This window comes from Anabrus simplex, chromosome 8 (genome assembly GCF_040414725.1).
Source record: "Anabrus simplex isolate iqAnaSimp1 chromosome 8, ASM4041472v1, whole genome shotgun sequence".
Lineage (NCBI taxonomy): Eukaryota > Metazoa > Arthropoda > Insecta > Orthoptera > Tettigoniidae > Anabrus > Anabrus simplex.
Genome location: NC_090272.1, coordinates 39,683,942 through 39,711,532, shown reverse-complemented (window position 1 = coordinate 39,711,532; position 27,591 = coordinate 39,683,942).

The following is a 27,591-nucleotide window of genomic DNA, read 5'->3' as shown; positions in this document are numbered from 1 at the left end:
ATAACTGTTACTTATGTTACTTCGAGAGGTTGCAATAAGCGAGTCCACCCAAAACGATTTTACACTGAGGAAAAACAAGCCGTGGGTGAGTTCATCTTGTTAAAAGATAAATTTTAGACTAAAGATTCGTGTTTTCAACTAACCTTGTAAGAGTTATTCAATTAAGAGTTGTATTCACTAAGACAAAGTCCTTAACTGCACAATAAGCTAGAAGTGGCTATTGCATATCAAGCCAACCCAAAATTTCTAAAGTAATGATTTACATAAAACAATTAAGGGTGAATTAATACGTATGTTTAGTTGAAAAGTTGGTTGGATCTTTAACAGCTATACCATTAGGATGGGCCTAGCCTAGATTACAACGAATATTTATTTATTTATTTTATTTATTTATTTATTTATTTATTTATTTATTTATTTATTTATTTATTTATTTATTTATTTATTTATTTATTGACTTGTGGCGTGGCTCAGGCTATGAAGCCTGCTGTTATGCCAAACCATCTCATATGTACTACATTGTACAAACTACATAGTATTAGGATTTCTAGTTACATATAATTAATTATAAAATTAAACTTAAATAATAGTTATAAACAAAAGGAAAATTTCTGAGAGTCACTTTAAAAAAAACATTAAATACTAATTTCTTAAGTCTATGTACCATTTATAACATGTTTTTTTAAATATATTTCTACTATGTATGTCTCTAATTACAGCCGGAAGGGAATTCCAAGAGCGTATGGTTGTAGGTATGAATGAGTTGCCGTACCCGGTCGTGCGGTAAATTGGGAAGCTCAGCAGGGAAGAGGTTTCTGACCTTGAGGGTATGCTGTTTGGAGATGACAAGTATTTAAGATCCATTCTCAGATAACTTGGTGTGTCTGTACGGAGAATGTTGTGAACAAGCGAAACAGAGTGAAGGTTTCTTCTCTCCGCCAAATATAACCACGACAGCTGTTCAAGACAAGGTGATATATGGCAATACCTGGGCATATTTAATACAAAACGGATGCATGTATTATAAGCCCGCTGAAGTTTAGTGTTAAGATACATTGCGTCCAACTCGATTCGATTTCTGATTAAGCCTGGAACTGCGCTAGCACCGCCATCTTCGTCCCTAGCACTGTAATGTAAACACTATGCTTTTAGAGGTCGTAGTTCACGGAGTTGGTGAAAATGTTGGGTTGTTGTGCTTTCGGCTGTAGCAACAGGCCGAGGAAAGGATTTATCATGAAGGTATTTCCTAGGGACCCAATTCGAAGGAAGCAGTGGGCTGCCGCGTTTAAAAGACAATGGTGGTCTCCTAAATGATCGCATTTACGTGAAAAGTCCAACATACTTAGGATAATCTAAGTATCCACTATATAGTTGTCTGGAATGACCGACATGATATTTTATTTCACTAGGAATCCATCTTGAGTCACATATGTGGGAAAAAGTAAAGAGGATGAGAAAATAATTCTGAGACGTAATGCCGTTCCCATAATTTTCTATGGTGGTAATCCTGCACGAAAGACCATTGTGTTCTTGTTTGTTCTTTAGGTGGAACATTCCGTTAATACCAATTCCTATATTTCTATAGACACAGTCAGAGTTTGAAACATGATTTAGCATAAAGTGAAAAGAAAGTGCCAAAAATTAGGGAGAATGACGTGTATCCTCGCTTTGACAGTTCTACAACTGTCAGGTTGAAGCAGACAAACACAACAGGGATGAATATTTCAAACAATGAATCATTACATGAACCAATTTTCCACTGTTCCTTTTATTTGTAGTACTATTTCATGTCTGCAGTTTGGACGTCTCTCTTAAACTAAATGCTAGTTAGTCTTTTAGATCAGAATTTTGCGCTTATCGCTTAGTTCGGAAGGAGGTAGCTCATGGGATCAATTTAGAATTTAAATAAACAATTGTTATTTCAACTAGTGGTCGAGATACGTTTCTCGTCAGGATCAAGAATTCTTCACTCTGAGGATAGAACAAAAAAGTTAAAAAATATTTTAGAGAAAACTAATATTAACATCAATACAATAAGAAGAATATCGTCAGTGAATAAGAAATACTTTTACCTCAACCGCATACTAAATAAGTTCACCGGACCAAAACATTGTCACCCTAGTGCGCATGCACAGATAGTTCGTTAAGCCTGTACAGATGTCGGTGCTCAACCGCACGCGCACTGCCTCTACGTGAACACAAGGCAGTAGCGATCAGTGAGACTGATGTTCAAGCGAACAGCGTACATCAACATGGGGAGAGGTAAGGATGTGAAAGGGCGGCAAAAAGGGGCAAGTGTGTTGGGATGTGCCGATGGTCATACGGTACGTGAAGTTGCTGGATTTGTTTCCTTTTTTTCGCAGCGGACACTTCAACGTGTCTACACGCAGTGGACTACTACACGTGGCCACGAAACACGACGTCAGAATTGTGGTCGGTCTAAGATCTTGACTGAGAGGGAACGGAGACTTATTTCACGGCTTGTGAATCAAATTCGCATTCAAACCCGACAGGAATTGCTTACGTCAGTGAATGAAGGTCATTCAAAACCTCTTAGCGAGAGAACATTGCGACGGGATATCCATTCAGGGAACATTTGGGTCGGTCACCTCGCAAGAGGCCATTGCTCGCACAGGCACATAAAGCAGCGCGCCTACAGTGGGCTAGAACAGACGTCATCACGTTGTTGCTCTAGGGAGCCGGTGTTGCTTGCACCGCTCGGGACGGGTGTTTGTCACGTGACAAGAGAACAGCTGTCAGGTGGGTTGTGGGCTTTTCCATGAAAAACGCAGCCTTACAAAATGGTAATGTTGACTTTAGAGAGTGTAGTGTGACTACGATTGTTTATATTTTGAAAACATTTTTGCAGCCGGGGTAATAAATATATTCTCCACACGATACTGGGTTTTATGGACATTCCTCCATCTTATTACATTTTCACTAGCCTCCAAATCACCTGACCTGAACCCCATAGAAAATTTGTGGGACTTGTTGGAACAACGGGTAAAACGCCAACATCAGCATCCCCGCAATTTGGTGGAACTGCGCGATCAAATCCTCAACGAGTGGCTCAACTTGGATGTGACCTACCTGCACAATCAGAATCCAGGTGGTTACATAGTTCAGAAGCCGAGTTGCACTGTATTAAAAGATGCTTAAGATCCCTCCAGGGGTGACTAATTGTTTGTCCATTGAGTGGTGGTGGTGGTGGTGGTGGTGATGGTGGTGGTGGTGGTGGTGGTGGTGGTGGTGGTGGTGATTTTTGTTTTAAGAGGAAGCACAACTAGATATTCATTCTCTCAGAACAAATTAGCGGAAAACAAACTTAAAATAAAAGAAAATTATATATTCAACGAAGAAATTTGGAATCGCAGTACATAATTTTACCAAGTTATTGAATTAGGCCGAAAAATTACTAACGAATCAAAAGGGAACGTGGTTCCCTACTAAAAAGACGCTTGTAATTTACATACCGTTGATTAATCTACTGCCGCACATAAACCGGTTGATAAGATCATCAGTAGTCGCGTCATCGGCTAATATGCGTTCAAGTGTTTCCTGCAGGCCGAGACTCCGTCTTAGGCCAGAGAGATCGGCGCATTCTGTGAGGATGTGGGCCACGGTGAAGTCGGCACCACAAGAACACAATGGGGATTTTCCCCTCTTTAGGAGATAAGAGTGGGTAGATCGTAAATGACCTATCCTCAGTCTACATAACACTATGGCCTCTCTCCTTGAAGGCCGGATAGAGGACCGCCACACGGTAATTGTCTTCTTAATTGCTCTCAGCATGTTGGGAGTTCGGATAGCTAGCCACTCCGATTCCCAGGACGCCAAGATGGTTCGACGTAACTGAGAACAAATATCTTTAGCAGGCATATCGATAGATCATTGAGATGAAAGCACCGCATCCTTTGCAGCTTCATTCGGAAGTTCGTTTCACGCAATCCCAACGAGGCTCGGAAGCCAAGCCACGCGAAAGTGATTCTGGTGCCAGCATCACTTAATCTGGCTAGAAGGCCATCAATAGGTTGCACCACTGGGTGTTGCGAGAAACAGGCTTCAATAGACTGCAGAGAGCTTAACGAGCCGGTACACATAGGAAAGTGGTTTCTTTCGTCACCCAGTGCAAAATGCAGATCTTCCAGGATGGCGTAAAGCTCCGAAAAATACACGCTACATAAACTTGGAAGCGAGATCCTCGTGCTCATATCATCGGTGACGAAAGAGCAACCAACATTTTCTCAAATTTTAGAACCATCCTTGAAGCTATGTTTCGCGGTCAGATACTGGTGAAAGAAGTCCTGGAAATACCTCCGATAAACGAAAGAATCCGTGCTCACCTTGATTCCACAGAGTAGATCTTGACCTATATCCGGTCGCGGAACTAAGCACCTTGGTAAAAGTCGGTTCAAGACCACAACCGATATATATATTTAAATCATGACACAAGCTATCAATTCGAAACCCGACTGGCCGTGTGTCATTCGATCCTTCTTAGTACCTGTGGTGGTATGCATTGATAGCTTGTATGTAGCGGCATATCACGAATTTTGGCAAAGTACGAGAGGAGTAACTGCTGCCTCCTTAATCGTAGAGTGAATAGGATGGGAATGGGGTAGTACAGAAAGCTCCCGTTGACAGCCTAACTCCACTATGGTGAATAGTGTCTAAAAGGTTCAGCGCAGATTTTCATGCTGAGCCATAAGCCGCACATCCATAGTCAATTCGGGAGAGAAACGTTGCCTTGTAAAAACGTAGCAGCACCGCACGGTCAGTCCCCCCACGAAGTGCCGCTGAGAAGCTTAAGAGGCGGCCGTAGTCAGCTCAAGATCCATCTTTTATTTCAAAATATCGCCACTAGTCTCGTTGATGTCTCGTTAAGTCTCTTCATTCAGGCGACCTTCAACTGACGGATGTGGGGCTGCCGCGTTAGTCTCTTATCAAAATGGCAACCCAGGAATCAGCAGGTGTTTACCAATGGTAATACAGTGTTTCGCAATTGGAGCTCTGGTTCAGAATGCACAACCCGACGTCGACAGAAGTGTACGATTGAGGTTTTCGCCGCTGAAAAGCGAAAGCCATGTTGCAGGGTCCATCTGTCGAGTCGGTTAATAGCTTGCTGTAGCTGTCTCTCAGCAAACGCCAAACTTCCCGAGCTGTAATGTAGAGCTAAATCATCTATGTACACCGATAGAAAGACTGCGGACCCAGCAGCGGTAACTATGCAGGTGAGGGCCATTGCGAACAGCGTGACACTCAGTACAGATCCCTGAGGAAGTTAATTTTCTTGAACGTAATATTGAGGAGATTCATTACCTACTCGGACTCGAAAGAGCGGGAGGGACATGAAATTCTCAATAAACATTGGCATATTTCCCCGTAATCCCCGCTGGTGTAGTGTGGAGAGAATCCCATATCGCCAGTAGTGTCGTAAGCTTTGTCCAGACAAAAAAGGCGACTAGGCGTTCCTTCCGGAGAAAAGCCTCCTGAATGTCGCTCTCTAGTCTGACCAGGTGATAGCTGGCTGACCGATGAGTACGAAAACCACACTGACAGTTAAACAAGAGGCCTTCCTTTTCCATGACCCACATAAGACGCCTTTAACCATCCTTGCATATAGCTTACAAAGGCGATTTTTAAGGCATAATGGCCGATAGCTATCCAGAAATTTTGGATCTATACCTGGCTTCGGTTTTGGTATCACAATTCCCTCACGCGATTGCGATTGTAACCGTCCAGGCTTCTCCAGCCATACTTTTACGCGATATCATTCGATATCAAGATTATCCGCCATCGGCAATTATTCATTAAGACATATTAATTTAATTTCAATCATGTGTAAATAAGGCTTTGGAATCATATTGTATATATTAGAACATCATTTATTATTTAAATTGTTATATTATGTAGGATAGGTATTCATTATATATTGTAAATATGTTCAATGTTGAGACAGAGTTGTTTTCATTTGATCTCGTATTTGTGTACACGGAAAAGTTATTCTTGAAGCGGGGAAGTTGGATGAGTCACTGGGTTAAACTCATGAGCAAAAGGCATTACACAGAAACCCGCGTGCAAGGCTAGCAGAGTACATCATCTCGACGCCTACTGGTTACTTGTGAAGAAAGAAGAGGGAGATGATAATGCGATCCACGAATCAGATGCTTCGTTATATTGAGATTGGTATTGAGCTGTTATCAAGAGTGCGGAGAGCCCAAAGATATATTTTCTAGCGCGGAGCAATCCTCGACACACACATCACTACCAGAACGTCAACTACTTTATTGATTTTTGAGACAGTGGGTGCTCGCTTCGAGACAGTTATTTTCGTACAGTGTGTTGTCGCTTCGACACAGTACTTAGCTGCTGTGATGCTGTCGGATTTGCGTAAGACGAAACAAGCTTACGGCTTGTGAGATATTCAGTAATTATTCCGGACGAAGAACTACGTTTAGTTCAAGTCCATGGCATTTGGTACAAGTCTGTATAATATCAGTAGATTAGCTAAGTTGGATTGAGATTTCTGCTAACATGGAAAAATTCATATCTCTGAATTTTCTCCTCCTACTAACAACGCTATGCCTTTGCTGGCAGGACCTAGTGTTTACAGTGCACTATGTCTTCTGGTATAGGCTAGAGCAATTTTGTTAATTTCTTTAATCTGTCTCTGTCTTATCCTTGGCTTTGACAATATGAAAGTGACTGAGGTATGAGCGATGCTAGTAATGCCAATCATTATGCAGCCAGTCCCTGCAATGAATGGTGTGAAAATGTTGCTCATAGGGTCGGTTGGTGAATGCATTTCAGTGGGCTTGGCAGACTGATATGTAATAGCAACTCTGGCTCGGTGAGGAAAGCAACGGGAAACTACCTCACTCCTCATTTCCCTAGTACGCCTCTTCAGTAATGCCTAGGCCATCTATGACAGCTGATGGCAGAGCTCTTGAGGATCCCACCAGCGGAATCGCTGACGGACTGAATATACATACATACGATCAGAGCAGATCAATTTTCACAAGTATAGGGCCAATGTCTAATTTAAAGACTAGGCAATTAGGGAGTGCTAGTCCAGAAAGCCCAAATCACATCACAAAAGGAAGGAAGGATGTCCATGGAGCCAATTCTACAACGAGAAGAGGGGAACGTGTAACCACGGAAAATAGATGACATCAACGGAAGCTGCAATTGGTGAGCTTCAATTAGATAAAGCAAGCAACAGTTAATTTCAGTAACGTGAATTCTTAAATCCCTTCACGCTTAAAGAACTTTTCCGATTCATCTCATTTTTTTACAATAAATTCATTTGAATTTTACATTGCGTTAATTTTCTTAAGCGATACTTAATGGTTAACTATTTAAAATCCTACCCCTGTGTTTAAGTATAATGATAATTAATTCTATTTGCGTGGCAATTTGCGGGCAAGCCACATACAGTTTATATTTATATTCATGTGTCCCCAGGTATTAACTTTCGTCTCCCCAAGTATTTTGATGAGGAGAGCGAACAGTTACACGATGCAAACGCTCCCTCACTCCATCTTCTAATGAATAGGGTGAGGGTATCCTTAAGACATCGGTCACTCAAATGCTTAAGCATTTGAATGATTTTGTCCGGTGCAGGAGCCATGTCTCTGCACAGCGCGAGTGCACTCCGCAATTCTTGGGAACATCCATACTTGTCGTGGTAACACTTTGTGCGTGCCTGGTTGATGGAGTATGGCTTTCTATACTCGTTATTGCAGGATTGAAGCTTTGTGATATGATCCGTACATTTGCGATATTTTCAGCGAAGGAGATGGAGTACTCCGGAGCAGCCACAAATTTAAAATTTCTCCGGGTATCTGGATAGCAATGCTTATCCAGAATTTTTATCTCCTGGACCTTCTTCTCCTCCCTGAACGTTGAACATTATTTGAATATGGGAACATCCACTCCTGTGCAATTGACGCACATTGGCGGTGGTGTACACTCAACACCAGCATGCTCGCATGCTAGCACTCGTCAACGAGCCACGACAACGCAATGAGGTGTGGCCAAACTTTTGACAGTTATAACACCTCATTGGTGCTGGAATGTATGCGCGTACAGTTAATCGGTTCATCGTGACTTTAATACGTTCATGCAGTGACTGGGCGTCAAAGCCCCCTATCGAGCAGCTTAATACCGACACGCCTCTTTAATCTCCACACGTCGGTTACGCCCAACGTGCTAGATTCCGAGTGATAACGTCATCGCAAGCCCTTATCAAATCTCTGTGAAAAATAATCCCTTTGCAGTAGTTAAGGAATTTGTGCTTCTCGATTTTAACTGTCATATTGCCGAATAGTTTTGCCTCAAACAACCGTCGGATTTGTTCAAAAACCATAAGCAACTTCACTTTACCAAAACTCTACCTACAAAATGCGCCCTTTGATTTCAGTGAATCTGTCAAAGATCTCGGCGTTACGGTAGACGAACTTCTTTCTTGGAAGCAGCAGGTTACCAGCATCTCCAGGAAATTATTTGCGACACTTAACTCACTTAGAACATTCCGCAAATTATTTTCTCGAGTATTAAAGGAACGCCTCATTTGCACTCTGGTATTATCTCATTTCGACTACTGTGACGCCGTGTACAACGACCTGACTGCTACTCTTAACGACAAACTACAACGCGCGCAAAACCCCTGTGTTCGCTATATATGTGACCTACGTTACTTTGACCATGTTACACCTGCCTACGATGAAGTCGGTTGGCTAAAACTCAAACAGCGCCGTAAATTTCATGCTTTTTGCCTTCTTCATCGAATACCCTCCTCATGCCCACATCCCTACTTGTACAGTCAATTTCATCACCTCTAATCCAATCACAGTTTTGAACACGGTCAAAATCTGATACACTCTTATCTATTCCACCTCACCGCACCACACGATACGCAAACACATTTGTTATTTCTTCGGCACGACAAGGGAATGCAGTACCCGTCCCTGTCAGAGGAGCCTCACCTGCTAATTTTAGGCAACTTTGTCACCGCTACCTACTAAGTAATGCTATGGAAATATTGTAGATTTAGCCTTCTCAAACTATAGACTTTATGTACTCTCACTGTTATTACCAAGGATAATAGAAATTAGCTACTCATGTCACAATAGTGTATATAATCATCTTCATCATCATCACCATCATCATTATTCTCCTATTTTTTCCTATGTTTATTTTTATTTTTCATCATAAGATTGTATTGGTTATTAGTTGCAAGATGTTTCAATTTTAAGTGTAGTTATTTCCATTTTGCACATGTAGATACTGTATTTTCTGGTTAGATGGAAAAGAGGACCTAATGGCCTTAATCTTGCCAGGCAAAATAATCCATTGTATTGTATTGTATTGTAACTATGTTCACCAATCGATGACTTTATTAGCACGGAGCCATCACGAAGCTTACGCATTTCATCAACTTCACCACGAACAATGTCCTCAATTGCATGGTTAATCATGAATGAACACTCTTCTAAGAAGGTCCGACCATCAATCCCGGAGGCGACCAAGAATCGAGGGAAGCGTTTGTCAGATTCTTCTGCTAATGCCACAGGCGTATATGTTTGTTCTCTCTCGCACTATAATAGACGCTGTTTGTTGGAGGGTGCCACCCTCTATTGGAGTAGAAAAACCAAAATCAGAAACCATGCATAGTCCCAAGAGTACCCGTGATAAAAGAGGTCGACCTCCAGCAGAGCCCTGTTGTACCAAAGGTAAGGCTATATACTCCAGAGGGAGCCGCATATCTGGAGGGGTGGCAAAGAACTACTGCACCAGTAGCCATGCATCACCTGGCCACGACCCGACACTTGTGATAGGTTGGGGGGAGGAGCGGGGGGTCGCTAAGAACTTTTGTCCCACTAGCCATGCATCACCTCGCCATGACCCGAAACATGTGATTGGAAGATAAAACATCCGTACTAACCTATTCTACACGAGGCAAAGTGGTTGGCTAGACAGGAAGATGACTGACATTTAAGAAGGTGAGAATAATAATAAATAATAATGATATTTGCTTTACGTCCCACTAAATACTTTTACGGTCTTCGGAGACGCCGAGGTGCCGGAATTTAGTCCCGCAGCAGTTCTTATACCTGCCAGTAAATCTACCGAAACGAGGCTGTCGTATTTGAGCACCATCAAATACCACCGGACTGAGTCAGGGTCGAACCTGCCAAGTTGGGGTTAGAAGGCTAGCGCCTTAAGCGTCTGGGCGACTCAGCCCGGCAAAAGGTGATAATAGAATGGGGATATAGTAATGAATAAAGAAAACAGAAACCTCTGAGGCAACTCGGGTGACACCTTGTTAGGCTGGCCCTACAACGAGGCCAATCCAGCATGGGTAACCCTGAGCTAGCACAGCACTCGGGATCAACAAACACAAAAGTCCACACACCGACGTCAAGGTCTCGGTGTCCCTAAGCGGATGGATTTATAGACGGCTCTTAGTATTTGTACTGACGAGCAGTTCTAGTAGACTATGGGACCTGGCGCGCACGATAGTATGTTCTCGTGCACATGTTTAATTTCGTAGTTTGACCTAACGCTAATGAAGTGGTTGCGTCACACCCTCCAAATTTCAAGTTGCCTATTGTCTTTAGAGATGAACCCTACAAATAGAATTTCATGTTTGTCGTCTTGAAATATTTTTGTAGATTATAAATTCTTCTTTCAGCAGAATGAATACTCCCCCTCCTACCATACCTATCCTGTCTCTACGATGAAAATTCCAAGTCCGCAAGAAAATTCTCAGCCATGAGTAAACAGCTATTACGATATCTTTATTAAATTACTTATTTCTATTCCATTCTTCATAATACATTTACAGTTCAACACTAACGTTATTACGTTATCCCTACCCGACTTCCAGATCCCTGCACCCTTTTCACGGCTCCCTAGTCCACTTTGTTTCCTTAATTGTACCTCCCTGTAACCCCTCTAAGCAGTAACGTAGCCAGGATTGGCAGATTGGAGGCGGGGGTTTAAAGTTTAAAAAAACTATGATAGAACATAAGGAAGGTGCGCGCACACATGACTGTTATTATAACGAGGCTGATACAAGTGAATTATGTTGATATTCAGATTGCAGGTCAATAGATTTACAGCGAATGGTATGTTCAGTTTATAATCTAAAATCCAACTTCCGTGGCTTCTTAGAAAATAGATTGAACAGATCTGTTGATATTGCAATAATTACAGTAGTCTCTGAGAATGTTTATATAGTTTATTGTTTATTGTCAGTTTATGTTCATCCTTCTAAAAAAAAAACATGGGGAGGGGGAAAACCCCCGGTACTGCCTCTTACCCACCCATTAGCGTCAAGAAATCTCACTCCAGTCTCCACATACCCTCTCCACATTCCCATTTAAATCCCCAATCACTTTCCAATCAGTATCCCTCCTATACAGTATTCCACTGATAACAATCTCCCCTTACTGACACTTCATCCGTGTTGCATTTTCCAGATCTTACACATCCCCAACCATGTTGGTACTTATACCTGCTTGCCTTACGATGTGGGTACCAACGTGAAACACTACCTAGTTCTACTTTCCCCTCTCCTTCCCTTCTCCTTTCTCATCATCCGCCTTAACCTAAAACCATGGTTTCCTTTCCTCCACATACTTTCCTTATATGCCTCACAAAGGAATCGCCCATGACCAGAGCCTCAACCCTACCCATCACATTTGATTGGACTCAGTATGAAAAATGTGTACCTTTTCATTGTGAATTGATGGTCATCGATGTGTATCTCATAAATCTTCAAGACAACTCAAGTCCTTCGAGCCGCGACAGGCGTGTGTAACACGATTGAACGTTCTCTCCATAGCAACACCAGCAACAATGCCCCTTCTCAACATTAACAATGGGACAGCGAATCACACCATGCTGCTACAAAATTAGTTAAATCGAAACCTACTTTTTACTTTATGAGTAGTGGTGGTGATTTTTGTTTTAACAGGAAGTACAATTGAGCAATAATTCTCTATTAACACGATTCCGAAATGAAATGCTGGAAGGTGTCCGAAACTTCGAAAAATGAACGTATCGGCCAAAGATGGAGAAGGTCCACGAAGGGTATAACGCCTCGCTAGGGCTCAAATGTTCTTATACTCTTGGTGTCGGAAAAGACCAAGTGTTCACCCATGGAGGTCGGATAGGATATGTGAAAGTAATGAGCCAGTCACACATATCTGGAAGCAATACCGGAGTCAGCTAAGAGCTTCGTGGTCGCCATAACACGCTCCCAACTTAAATGATCTTGAGGCTTTTTCTTCGATATGTTTGTCATACCTCAAACAATTTCAGAGATCATTTACTTCCAGTTGCGAAAGTGAAAACTAGGTATAAAACCAATATCTCCATAACACAATTACCATCACCAACACCACCATCCATGAAATGACAATCCACGTATGATAGGCCTATGTAAAATCAGCGGAATAATGGCATAATAAATGCCAGTATTGACATCGACCAAAGAAATTCCGTTGGCATCACTTCACTGTCATCTTCGGCATCGAAAATATTGGGATTGTTGTTATTTGATTTAGCAGTGGTCCGAGTGGAACTGCGATTATGAGGTTTGAAAATTAGTGACAATTTGCTATACGTCGCGTCGATCCAGATATGTCTTATGACGGCAATGGGTTAGGAAAGGGCTAGGAGTGGGTAGGAAGCGGCCGTGGCCTTAATTAATGCACAACCCCAGCATTTACCTTGTGTGAATTTGGTAACCAAGGAAAAGCATCTTCAGGGCTGCCGACAGTGGGGTTCGAAATTACTCTCTTCCGAATGCAAACTCACAGCCGTGCGACCCTAACCTCACAGCCAACTCGCTCGCTGTTTAACAATTCCCAAGTTGATGGGTTAGATGAAAAACGGTCCATGAACTTTACAAACGTTTCTCATCATCCTACCTGAAGTTCGTAATGAAAATATTACTTATTCCCTTTCCGTCCCTGAAGGGGTGCGGCGGGCCTCCTAGAAGGTGACGGCCAGGAGATTTGAGATGTGCTGTGGCCAATACTAAAAACTGTCTCGCAATCGCGTTAGTGCAGGATGGAAAACCATTATCAGGTGAGCCGAATGTGCGAACCATCCCCGAGCACTGGGGTGTGGACTCACCCGTCTTCTACTCGGTTGGACGGTCGGAATGTAGAGAGGTTGAGCCAACTCGACCACGCCTACTAATGAACTCGTGTCTAATTCACTGCCGAGGAATATGGCAAATTTTACTACTTCGCCGAGTATTTAGCTTATAGTCAGCCAGCCAGTGACGAGTTTTCTTTGCAGTGGTAGTAATGGCGGCTTGTTTCGAGGGGAGAGCCACAAATTTCTCAGACCACAAAAATACTAGCAATGGAGACAAATGAGTATTTCAACCGTAGAATTTGTTAGAAAGGAAAGACGAGTGGGTATTCTCTGCATAAATATATACTTCAAATTCGCAATGGCGCAATAACCCCTTTCTCTCCGGCTCTGTGCCTAATGGTCAACTTGCTGGCCTTGGGTACAAGGGGTCACCGGTTCAATTTCCGGTCGGGTCGGGGATTTTAACTTGTAATATTTAAATAATATGGCTCGGGCCTGGGAATTTGTGCCATTTTCATCATTATATTTCACCTTAGCAGGGCTACATTCTCACACACCTGCATGTCGCCTATACCTAAAACCCACGCTATCCACTGCGTGGCGTAAGGGGGCAACTCTGAGGGGCCCAGTGGCTCTGAAATTTGGAGGTCGGTTTGGCCAATACGGGGCATTTCGCCGAGTCCTGGCTTTGTTTCCAATTACTTGCGCCAGGTTCCTCACCTTTATCTAACCTATCCGACCTCGCTTCGTCTATATTTGTCCTTCATCGACGTCGACCGCCTTAGGTTGCGAGGTCTATGGAGTCTTTCATGTTCACGCCCTTCGTCCTTGTTATCTTCGCCGAGTTTCTTCATTTTTCGAAGTACTGGATACCTCCCACTTTCTCTCTCTCTGATCATTGTTACATAGAGGAGAGATGCCTGGTACCTTCCCATTGCTAGCCCTCTCCAGTCTCTCCGTCGCCAGAAACTTGCGATGTGTCAGTGCAGCGTAAACCAAGCGGCAAAATGCAGACAGAAAGAAACAAGGTTCACTCAGAGAAGTTAAAAAGGAAAGACGACAGTACGTGGAAGATTATTTGTGGTCACCAACCCTCGCTGTATGTGTATTCTATCAGATCAGCCAGAGTCTCCACTAAGGTCCTGGATATTCAAGCACTCAGTAAAAATGCGGCCACAAAACGCGAGAATCTGAAATGAAATGAAATTTCTACTCACCACCCAGAAGAGCTCGCGTTCAATTTCTCCTAACGAAGAGAAACACCCTACAAAGAAAATACACCACTCGTTTCTGAGTCACTATCCGCATCGTCATCGTGTATTCAAGTTTCACCCTCGCTTGACTGTAACGAGATAATAAAGTCTTCAACATAATGGTCTGCGATACGTTCCCTTCTCCCAACATTCAGTTATCTCGGATTGCTCCAGCCTTCCGCACTTACACTGCCTACGGCTTCCCAAAGAAGTCTTCCAACATCCGAGGCTGTGAAGAGTCTGTTATTCGCAGCTTTTTATTCCTTCACTTGGCCCCAAAATCCGTTCTATGGCGTTAAAATGGCGATGGTATGGTGGAGGGCGAACAAATTTATGGCCATGCTTCCTAACTATTTCATCCATCACGTAAACTAGGTACTAGGGCTTGTTTTGTTTCACAAGATGCATGGGGTCCCCCTTGCTCATGTCATCGCGAACCGAAATATTGTGCTCCGTCAACCACTCAATCCACTCACTATTTCTAGCCTCGATGTCGGTGCTTTGTCACTGACAAAGACCGCAAAGATAACTGAGCATAATAAAACACACTGCTGATAACACATGGTTAGAGTAAACAACAGATTGACAACACTGGTAACCGGAAGTAGAGTCTAACGCGTTTTATCGGAGCGATCGGCTGCCTATAATTGGCTGTTGATTAATTCACTCACGGTCCGCCAAAAGGCAGCGCTCAAATGTCAAGTCGAAACTCGTAAGAAAACACATTCTCAGAAGTAGGTGGCAATGAAGCCCATCTTTCGTCACCTGCCATGTGCGGGTGATCATCATCATACAACCTGGCTAGAAGGCACGGGCCCCCATATGACAGTTTATAGGATGGGGGGAGCTACACCTGGGGGTATGTATATTTTTAATATTTTGGAAGATGAATGGCGACTTGTAATCCGTGGTAGAATAACATAGACGGTACCCCCTGCGTGTGGTTGGGAGTGGTACTGCCACCTCTACGTAATACCGACATTTAAATGTCGATCTTGAAAGAAAAACACCTCACTACATTAGACTTTTGCCTGTAGCTGGGAGCTAAGGGAGGAGGGCCACGACCTCCCTTGCCCCGGGTATGGGCGCCCAGTATAGGAGGTCGTGGAATGGTTGCACCAACGGGTATTGGGCAAAAATACTCCAAATGTTTTTCACTCAGGTCCTCCTCGCAGGCTCTGGAAGACAATATCTCCCATCCTGTCCCACGTGAGTCAAGGTCATTCTCCTCATTTAGTTGCAAATCTGGGAGCTTTGGTCGTTCAAGCTGCCCTGAGCGTGTAAGAGATTCCTGGTTGGTGAGTCTAAACTGTCTTGCTCTCATCTTCTTGGTGACTTTTAGTTTTAGTCGTATTTTAATGGCCAACAGATTGTGGTCACTGACACATTCGGCTCCAGGAAAGGTCTTACAATCTAGAACGGATGTCTTCCAACGTTGTCTTACAAAGAATTAGTTCTGTACGGTTTCATGCTACATAATTTATTTATGAGAAGTTGCGACTAAGAAGGAGCCTGTTAAATTTTTCGGATACGCTTAATGTCCAAGTTACGCTATAGGCTTGCATTGTTGGATGCGCTTGAGAACGGTTGGCTGTTCGAGATCGCTTGCATTATTGTAGTGATAAAGTAGTTGAAACCTATTGAAATAGCTTAATTTTGTATATTTCTGATTCATTTAATGCTGTTTAGTGCTCCTTGGTAGAAATCGGGAGTAGTGATACAGTATTTATTTTAATTTTATAACAAGTAATTCAGTTGGTCTTCAGTAAATTACGTTTTCTGGGTTAAGTAGGCTAGCTAGGTGTACCTTGTTTCGAATTTAGGTTTAGGAAATACTTTAGGTAATAATTTTAACTTTAAAAATATTTGTAATACTTACAAAGGCAGATTATCATAAAGAATAGTACTGGTACCGTAACGTCTGCCGCAACTTCTCCGGCATTTCGATAGATATCCGTTCAAACTATCGCGAAGGTAATAATTTACTACATTAAAAAACACGATACGCCTGTAAACTTCCATTTAAAAAGGTTAAAGAGATTACACGGTAATAGTTAACAGTCATTGTATTGTTATTGATTATTGTCGCTCTAGAACAAAGGGTGTAGTGTAGTCAAGTAAATATAAATAAAAATCAGCTGCTCTTATATTCCAATCATTTGTAGTACTGAGTAGGTACTTAAAGTATCCGTAATTTATATTGCGCTCCCTCGAACTTTCAGTATTTATGAGCAGTTAGATAATAATAATAATAGTAATAATAATAATAATAATAATAATAATAATAATAATAATAATTGTTACGGAGTATAGTGAATGTGCAGAGGTGAAAGAAGGTGCGGGGGTGTACAGGTCTCAAAATACGAAATTAAAGTTAAGATAAAATTTAACAAGGTTATATTTTCTTTTCAAGATTAAGAAATAACAAATAGAACAGGTACTCAGTAGCCGAAACACAATTCGAAAATGTACAATTACAGTGATTACAGGATTTGGGCTCCGAGAGCCAGACACACAATTCTTGAGCTATAAGCCCAACCTTACGATATATAGAATTCAACAAAGGGGCAGAAGACCCCTATCATGCCCAGGAGCACTTGCTCCCAATTACACAGTAAAGCCTCCTCGAGGCGCGCAGAAAACAAAATTTTAGAAAGAGCAACCTGCTCTTAAGTTCGAGCCTATCAAAGGCCACACCAAACTCCACTTTCAAGTTGTCCTCCAAGGACATGAAAACAGGGGTAAAAATACCCAACCTACTGAGGCCTATTAAGTAAAAAAAAAAAAAAAAAACAGGACAATTACATGGCCTCTAAAATACCAACTTGAGAGGAGGCGTTCTTGCACTCCTAATACACTTTATATAAAACCTACTTGGCACTGGGCCGTTACTGCAAGGGCTAACCCCATACTAGAGAGGTGACTTATAGAAGAAGACAATTTACATTACATTAAGGAGGAAACGGTTGAGAAAATAAGTTCACCTCAACGCAATGTGAGTGGGAGCTCGAGAGGGTTAAGCACTCTCTATCCCAATATGTAGTTTAAAAGATAGAATTGATACTAGGTGTCTTTACATTTTAGGGGAAACGTTACATGGTAGAAAGGCTTCGGACCTGCCCCGAGAGTTAAACTGCTGAGCTAGCAAGAAAAGAAGTTATTAAACGGCCATTACCTGGTGGCTGAACTGCTGCCCGAAGAAAGAGGCGCTTCCCGCCCCCTGATACGTACTTTACACACAGATAGATGTTACTGAAGTGGCCCGGAGACCCGAAAATCAGCAGTTTATATACCCTCGTGGAAAGTTCGAGGCGTTTCAGGAATGAGAACACCCTCCCACAAGAATGTTATTGGCTAACCACGAAAACCCCTACACAAGATGAAGAAGAAACACATTATTGGTGGAAAATTAATTACCGAAATTCCCTATTGGTTAAATTCAAAACTGGCGGAAAGAAAGGGTTAATATTGCCAACTTAAACAATAACTGAAAGAAATTTAACAAAGAACAAACTTATGAACACAAAATTTCTCCAAAAACATAGTTCTTTCACTTCGCACTAGGGTGCACAATTGTAGTTCTTCAGTAGTGCCATCTGGAAGAGAATGTCCACACTTCTTACTACAGGCAAAACAAAATACATCGAAAACGACCCAGTTCAGAAACTTCAAAATTTACAAGTAGTGACATCTTCTGAGAAACCTGAAAATTAACACAGTAGATAAAGTTCAGACTTCCTCCAGTAGAGGAGTTTCAACTGGCGCAAGGTTTGAATTAGCGGCGTGGAGGTGTACCGCCCGGTACAATAATAATAATAATAATAATAATAATAATAATAATAATAATAATAATAATAATAATAATAATAATAATAATAATAATAATAAAGTTCATATATTCCAGTAATTGTAATTCATGTCCCTGGAGTAGTCGGAGTAGTTTTGACAGAAATATTTTTGAGAAATTATTGTAGACAACCTCGTATTTTTCAGTAGGCCTAATTAAGGACACTTTTATTCTCCGTCCCGTAGAGTAAAGAAAATAATAATAATCCACCCGCTGTAATAAACACATAACCACGTTTCAGTTGAGAAGTAGTGAAAATAAGGTATATTAGATAGTATCTTGCCTGTTACATTCGTGTTTTTCTTTGTGTACGGCAATCCTTTCGATACTTAGGCATTTAAACAGACGCAAGGTATAATTTCTATTAGAGCATAGTAGAATAAAGTTATGCTAGAGAAACAATCTTCTGTCTACGCGTTTAACTTTGTTGGTAATCCTTGAGTACGTTAGTTCTTGCGAATTTCAAAGTTTAGGCCTAATTGCAATTCTCATTTCTATTTGTGCTTAATAATAACCTACTGTAATTAGGATACGTCTCAGTGCAGTTTAAAAATTGTTGTAGTGTATTGTAGTGACTTATTAGGATTTAGAGTGCTTATTCTATTATTTTGAGTAGTCTTGCGAATTTTGAACTTTAATTGTAATTTCCATTTCAGTTTGTGCTTAGTGATAACCTGTTGTATTATAATTAGGAAACGTCTGAACGAAGCTTAAAATCATTGTAGTGTATTATAGTAGGTTAGTGTTTTATTCTATTACTATGAAATATTTGTTTAGTATAGTATCTGTAGTATCTATAGTATCTGTGTACAAACTCTCTTACTAGAATTCTGTTGCAGTAATTAGGGCAGACTTAACTGCAGTTTAGAATTGTGTAGACGTAATTTTGTGTATTACTTTCGGTTATCAGTAATTAACAGCAATTTTCATTCTGTTAGGGTGTTGTAGAAAAATTTCGTTCAACTAAGCAGTATTGTAGTATAGTAGTAGCTTATATTAATTAACTTGTTGTTGTGTGATTTTTTGAACTATCCTAGATAATATTTCTTTCCTTTCATTTTTATAGGCAATATTTCCTACCTTTCATTTTTATTTGCACAGATTAAATTACTTTACATTTCCTTTTCTTCCCATTATTGCGCAAATAATGACTGTAGGAACTGTGTGTGTGGCTAGGCCTTAAGGAGTATGAGGGAGGAGTTGGAGAATTTGAGGGAATTAATTAGGATTCTCTCAGAGGACAGGAAGGAAAGTAGGCATCCCTCAATAATGTACAGGATACAGTAGGTGTAAAGGAGGGATGGGAAGGAAATGGGGGAATTGTAGAAGACAGGTGGTCTAATGTTTTAAGGGGAAGGAGATTGAAGGCTCTGTTCAGGATCAGAATTCAGGACAGGTGTCTGTTAGGAATCGGTACGAGTCACTGCAGGTAGAACTACCGAGGGAAGATGAGGAACAGGGAACTATTGATGAGATGTGTGGAAGTAGGAGGAAGGGAAAAGGTAGGAAAGGGAAAAGTAGTGCAGTGGAAAGGAAAAGACAGGTGGAACAGGGTCATGGGAAGGAGAAAAAGGAGGAAGAAGTAGCTTCAGCAGCTGTCAGGAAAGATAGGCCTGACCAGGAGGGGAGGGGATCAAATGAGGTGGGTAGGGTTGAGGCTCTGGTCATGGGGGATTCCATCGTTAGACATGTGGGGAAAGTGTGTGGAGGAAAGGGAACCTGGGTAGAGTGTTATCCAGGAATTAGGTTGAGGCAGATGTTGAGGAAAGTAAAAGAGAAGGAAATGGGCAAGGAGAAGGTGGTAGTGTTTCACGTTGGTACTAACAACGTAAGGTAAGCAGGTATAAGTACCAACATAGTTGGGGATGTGTGGGATCTGGTGAATGCTGCACGGATGAAGTTTAAGGAAGCGGAGATTGTTATCAGTGGAACACTCTGTAGGAGGGATACTGACTGGAAGGTGATTGGGGACTTATATGAGACTATGGAGTGGGTATGTGGGAAACTGGGAGTGAGATTTCTAGTTCCTAATGGGTGGGGAGGAGACAGGGATCAGCGCCCAGATCCCCTTCACTTAAACCGCAGTGGTACATATAAGTTAGGAAACTTGTTTAGAAGGGTTATAGGCAGGTACATTCAAAGAAGCGGTGTGGCCTAGGGAGCGGTGCTAAGCGAACAGGGAGTTGGAAATCAAGTAGGGATGACATAAAAATGATAGTGCTCAATTGTAGAAGCATTGTAAACAAAGGAATCGACGTAATTTAATAGATATACAGGGTGAAGCGTAATTCGCGCACTCGGGCGTCGCAGCGCGATTCCTCACATGCCAGCAATAAAAAAATGTCTCTTACAAAATTTCGTCTTGCGAGTATATCCGGTAGAAAACGGACGTTAAAGAGTAGCAATCTGGCAACACTGTAACCAAATGTAAAGAACTACCGCTGTCAGCACGTCCCCGTCGTGCTGTACAGTTGGTGCAGTGGGTGGAGTTTTTGGTTGGCATGCAGGAGGTCGATGGTTCGATCCTGGGTTGAGGCGCATTTTTTATTTGCTAATTTCCATCCGACATTACCTACTGTGATACAGTAAGACACCGTTTCTGAGGTCACATGTATCCTACATTTACAACAACATAATAATAATAATAATAATAATAATAATAATAATAATAATAATAATAATAATAGTAGTAGTAATAGCCGCCTCTGTGGTGTAGTGGTTAGCGTGATTAGCTGCCACCCCCGGAGGTCCGGGTTCGATTTCCGGCTCTGCCACGAAATTTGAAAAGTGGTACGAGGGCTGGAACGGGGTCCACTCAGCCTCGGGAGGACAACTGAGTAGAGGTGGGTTCGATTCTCACCTCAGCCATCCTAGAAGTGGTTTTCCGTGGTTTCCCACTTCTCCTCCAGGCAAATGCCGGGATGGTACCTAACTTATGGCCACGGCCGCTTCCTTCCCTATTCCTTGCCTATCCATTCCAATCTTCCCATCCCCCTACAAGGCCCCTGTTCACCATAGCAGGTGAGGCCGCCTGGGCGAGGTACTGGTCATACTCCCCTGTTGTATCCCCCGACCAAGAGTCTGAAGCTCCAGGACACTGCCCTTGAGGCGGTACAGGTGGGATCCCTCGCTGAGTCCGAGGGAAAAGCCGAACATGGAGGGTAAACAGATGATGATGATGATGATGATAATAATAATAATAATAATAATAATACATTGAGATACGTACCAAACAGCATGCGGTTGCCTACTGGTAACGTATGGCCCTAACGAAATGTAATGGACCTGAACGAGGCAAGAATAATAGTTGGTACTAATCTATGGGACCATTGGAGGAGGGTGGTGCGAATAAATTCACGCCCACAACGTGGAAAGGGCGCCTTTCAAAGCTGACCAATGAAAACGATTTTTCGTCCATTTCTAGGATCGTAGTATGTAAGTGCAAATGGTTTCTAGAGGACCCACTGCAATCGCTGTTGAGGATTATGACGCCAGATACCATACCACCTGGACTACATTTACGAAATAAAAAACATACGCCTCAACCCAGGATCGACCACTCGACCTCCTGCATGCTAACCCAAAACTCTATCCATTGCACCAACTGTACAACACGTGTAATATCTGCTGACAGAGGTAGTTACCCTACATGTGGTTACAGTGTTGCCAGATTGCTAATCTTCAACGTCGTTTTTCTGCCGGATATACTCGCAAGATGAAATTTTGTAAGAGACATTTTTTTTATTGCTGGCATGTGAGGAGTCGCGCTGCGACGCCCGAGTGCGCGAATTACGCTTCATCCTGTATACTTACCAGATATTGTAATAGGAGTTGAATCATGGCTGAGAAATGACGTAATGGATGCAAAACTATTCTCACGGAACTGGAGTGTGTATCGTAGAGATAGGATAGGAATGGTAAGAGGGGAAGAATTCATTCGGGTGAAAGAAGAATTTGTAAGCTACGAAAAAGTTAAGGATGAAAAGCATGGAATTCTGGGTATAAGGCTCTTCTCTAAAGATAATAGGCAACTTGATGTCTTTGGAGTGTACAGACCGGGAAAGGGTAGCGCTGACGCTGATTCAGAGTTATTTCATAAGGTAATCAGCTATGTAGGAAATGATATGAAAAGGAATGTGATAGTAGCAGGTGATCTCAATTTACCAAATGTCAATTGGGAAGGTGATGCGAACGACAGGAAGCATGACCAACAAATGGCCAATAAGTTAATATGGGAAGGGCAGCTGATTCAGAAAGTGACGGAATCAACTAGAGGGAAGAATATTTTGGATGTGGTGCTGATAAAACCAGATGAGCTCTATAGAGAAACCGAAGTAATTGATGGTATTAGTGAACACGAAGCTGTTTTTGTCGTCATCTATATATATATAAAATAACTTGTCCTGACTGACTGATTCATCATCGCCGAGCCAAAACTACTGGACATAAAGAGATGAAATTTTGGGGATATATTCATATTAAGACGTAGGTGCTCGCTAAGAGAGGATTTTGGGATATTCCTTCGCTAAGGGGGTGAAAACGGGGGTGAAATTTTAAAATGAGTTGCTCTATATCTCAAAACTTTAAAGGTTTACAGATGTAAAAATTGGTATTTAGAATCGTCTTTAAAAATAAGGAAACACGTATTTTTTTGTTTTCAGAAAATCCCAATAGGAGGGGTGAAAAAGGGTGAAAATGGGGAAAATGGGTTGAATGCCTTTAATCAGGATACCGGTACCTATATCTCAGAAACTGAAGATATTACAGACCTGAAAATTGGTACGTTTGATCTCTTTTAAAAATAAAGAAACACGTATTTTTTTGTTTTTGGAAAATCCAATTAATGGGAGGGTGAAAAGGGGGTGAATTTTTAAAATGAGTGAATCTATATCTCCAAACTTTTAAAGTTTGCAGCTGTAAAAATTGGTATTTAGAACCTTCCTTAAAAATAAAGGAACACGTATTTTTTTGTTTTCAGAAAATCGCAATAGGAGGGATGAAAAAGGGTGAAAATGTGGGGAAATGGGTTGAATGCCTTTAATCAGGATACCGGTACTTATATCTCAGAAACTGAAGATGTTACAGACCTGAAACTTGGTACTTTTGATCTCTATTAAAAATAAAGAAACACGTATTTTTTTGTTTTTGGAAAATCCAATTAATGGGAGGGTGAAAAGGGGGCGAATTTTTAAAATGAGTGAATTTATATCTCCAAACTTTTAAAGTTTGCAGATGTAAAAATTGATATTTAGAATCTTCATTAAGAATAAAGAAACACGTATTTTTTGGTTTTTTGAAAATCGCAATAGGAATCGTAAAAATGGGTGAAAAAGGGGTTGAATGCCTTTAATGAGGCTACTTATATCTCAGAACCTGAAGATATTACAGACCTGAAAATTGATGTTTGGGATCTCTTTAAAAAATAAAGAATCACGTATTTTTTTGTTTTTCGAAAATCCAATTAATGGGGGGGGGGTGAAAAGGGGGTGATTTTTTAAAATGAGTGTATCTATATCTCAAAACTTTTAAAGTGTATGGATGTAAAAATTGGTATTTAGAATCTCCTTTAAAAATAAAGAAACGCGTAATCTTTTGTTCTCGGAAAATCCCAATAGGAAGGGTGTAAAAGGGTGAATAATGGGTTGAATGCCTTTAATGAGGCTTCTTATATTTCAGAACCTGAAGATATTACAGACCTGAAAATTGGTATGTGGTATCTACTTTAAAAGTAAAGAAACACGTATTTTTTCGTTTTTTGAAGATATAAATATTGGGGGTTGAAAGTGGGGGGTGAATTTTTAGAAATGAGTGTGTTTACATCTTAAAACTTAAAAATTTACAGATGTAAAAATTGGTAGTTAGAATCTCCTCTAAAAATAAAGGAACACGTATTTTTTTGTTTCCTGTAAATCCCAATAGGAGGGGTGTAAAAGGGTGAAAAATGGGTTGAATGCCTTTAATGAGGATACTTATATTTCAGAACCTGAAGATATTACAGAACCGAAAATTTGTATATGGGACCTCCTTTAAAAATAAAGAAACACGTATTTTTTAGTTTTTGGAAATCCAATTAATGGCGGTTAAACAGGAGTGACAAATTGGGTGAATTTTTTGAAAGACTATATCTACAGAATATCTTGGAAACGTAAAATGTTACAGACGTAAAAAGTGGGTGTTTGGAATCTCCTGTAAATGTAAAGAAACATAGGTGATTTGTTTTTGGAAATCCACCTAAGGGGAACTCAAAAGTGGTGAAATTTTAAAATGAGAATTTTTACAGTATATCTAAAAAAACTTAACATGTTACAGAAGTGAAAAATGGTATTTTTGATCTCTATTAAACATAACGAATCGTGTATTTTTATTTTTCGGAAATACCACTTGGGTGGTGGGGGGTGGGTAAGAGTGACTGAAAATGGTGTTGAATTCTTTTAATTAGGCTACTGATATCTCAAAAATGAAGATGTTACAGACGTGAAATTCGATATTTGCAATCTGCTTTAAAAGTAAAGAAACACGTATTCTCGGAAAATCCAATGAGGGGGGGGGGGGGTGAAAGTATTGAAAATTTAATTGACTTAATTGTATGAGAATGCAAACATCTAATAAAAACTAAAGTTGTTACAGACGTGAAAATTCGTATTTAGATCTCCTTTAAAAACAAAGAAAAACGCGTTTCGGTGGGGAAACCATCTTGGAGGGTGGGAGTGTAAAGGAGTTGAATTCCTTTCATGACGACACATAAATCAAAAGCTGAAGAAGTTAGAGTCGTGATAATTGGTATTTAGAAGATCTTTTACTATTAAAGAAGCAAGTATTTTTTGCGGGAAAATTCACTTACGGGTGGGGGGGGAGTAGTGTGAGATGAAGTGAAAAAAATAAATTATTTTTATGGGGATACTTATATCTCAAAACTGACGGCAATAGACGTGAACATTGGTGTTTGGAATCTCCTTTAAACATAAAGAAACAAGCCTTCTTTTAATTTTTTTTAGGGGGGGGGGGGGGTTGCCGGTAAATAAACTTAACGGCGGTGGGGTGTAGAAGGAGGTGAACCCATTGATTTTACTGTTCTTAATGTACTTATAAGTATCCTCCTTTGCTAAGGCGGCAGCGCGCGGGCCTCTCTCACAGCTGGGTTCCGTGGTTCAAATCCCGGTCACTCCATGTGACATTCGTGCTGGAAAAAACGGAGGAGGGACAGGTTTTTCTCCGGATACTCCGGTTTTCCCTGTCATCAGCCTTTCCAGCAACACATAATAGTAATAATAATAATAATAATAATAATAATAATAATAATAATAATGTTCCGGACCGTCGTCAAATGTGCGGATCGCGCTGGAAACGGCTCCTGGACGGGTAATGACTAAGAATGCAGTCCGGCCGCGGGTTCAGTGCCGCCAAAGCACCCAATATGACACCACGCCGGATCTCCTGAAGGATTTTATACATATTAAAATGATTATAGGAAAAGATGGCAAAGATTTACGGAGCCAACTGACCGGGAGGAATACCTGAGCCTAGCCCGGGAAGTACGAAATCGATTGCTGGAAAGGAAGATTGAAAAATGGGAGGAAACGTGCCGTAATCTAATAGAAAACGAGTCAGATCGGGAATTTTGGTGGATTCTCACAGAAAACGAGTCAGATCGCGAATTTCGGCGGATTATATATCTAAAACAATAAGCATTCAATTATAAATTTCAGTACAATACCGTAGCGAAGCACGGGTATCTTGCTAGTTAAAAATAAATGTGAAAGAAAGGAAGGTATTAAAATTAGTACTATTAGGCAGCATGATATGGCTGATAAATCAGGCATGAGGGAGTTTTTAAAAAGTAACTATGATCGCTGGAAAATGGTAAATAAAAATGTAAACAGACTCTGGGATGGATTTAAAGCAATTGTTGAGGAATGTGAAAATAGGTTTGTTCCTTTAAAGGTGGTAAGGAATGGTAAGGATCAACTGTATTATAACAGAGATTTAAGAGATTAAGAGGGAGGTGCAGACTGGAAAAAAATAGAGTTTTATGGAAGTAAGGAGAAATTGAAGGAACTTACTAGGAAATTGAATCTAGCAAAGAAGTCAGCGAAGGATAACATGATGGCAAGCATAATTGATAGTCATACAAATTTTAGTGGAAAGTGGAAGGGTACGTATACGTACTTTAAGGCAGAAACAGGTTCAAAGAAGGACACTCCAGGAATCATTAATGAACAAGGGATGTGTGTATGTGAGGATCTTCAAAAGGCAGAAGTATTCAGTCAGCAGTATGTAAAGATTGTTGGTTACAAGGATGATGTCCAGATAGGGGATGTGAGTAATATTAAAGAAGTATTAAAATTTACCTACCCATCCTTCGGGCTGAGGATTAAACATAAATAACAATGACATTTACAGTAAGATACAAAAGTTGAAAACTAGAAAAGCAGCTCGAATTGATAAGAATTCTGGGGATATACTAAAGGCAATGGGTTGGGATATAGTGCCATATCTGAAATACATATTTGATTATTGTTTCGTTGAAGGAGCTATAATAAATGAATGGAGAGTAGAGTTTCTATAGTAGCCCCTGTGTATAATGGAAAGGGTGATAGACATAAAGCTGAAAATTACAGGCAAGTAAGTTTGACATGCATTGTATGTAAGCTTCGGGAAAGCATTCTTTCTGATTATATGAGACATGTTTGCGAAATTAATGACTGGGTTGACAGAAGGCAGTTTGGTTTAGGAAAGGTTATTCGACTGACGCTCAGCTTACAGGATTTCAGCAAGATATAGCAGATATCCCGGATTCAGGAGGCCAAATGGACTGTATTGCGATTGACCTATCTAAGGCATTTGATAGGGTGGATCATTGAAGACTACTGGCAAAAATGAGTGCAATTGGACTAGAAAAAAGAGTGACTGAATGGGTGGCTATATTTCTAGAAAATAGAACTCGGAGAATTAGAGTAGGCGAAGCTTTATCTGACCCTGCAATAATTAAGAGGGGAATTTCTCAAGGCAGTAGTATTGGACCTTTATGTTTTCTTATATATATCAATGATATGTGTAAAGAAGTGGAATCAGAGATAAGGCTGTTTGCAGATCATGTTATTCTGTACAGAGTAATAAATAAGTTAAAAGATTGTGAGCGGCTGCAGGGTGACCTAGATAGTGTTGTGAGATGGACAGCAGGCAATGCTATGATGATAAACGGTGTTAATAGTCAGGTTGTGAGTTTCACAAATAGGAAACGTCCTCTCAGTTTTAATTACTGCGTTCATGGGGTGAAAGTTCATTTTGGCGTCCATTATATGTACCTAGGTGTTAATATAAGAAAAGACCTTCAATGGGGTAATAACATAAATATGATTGTTAATAAAGGGTAAA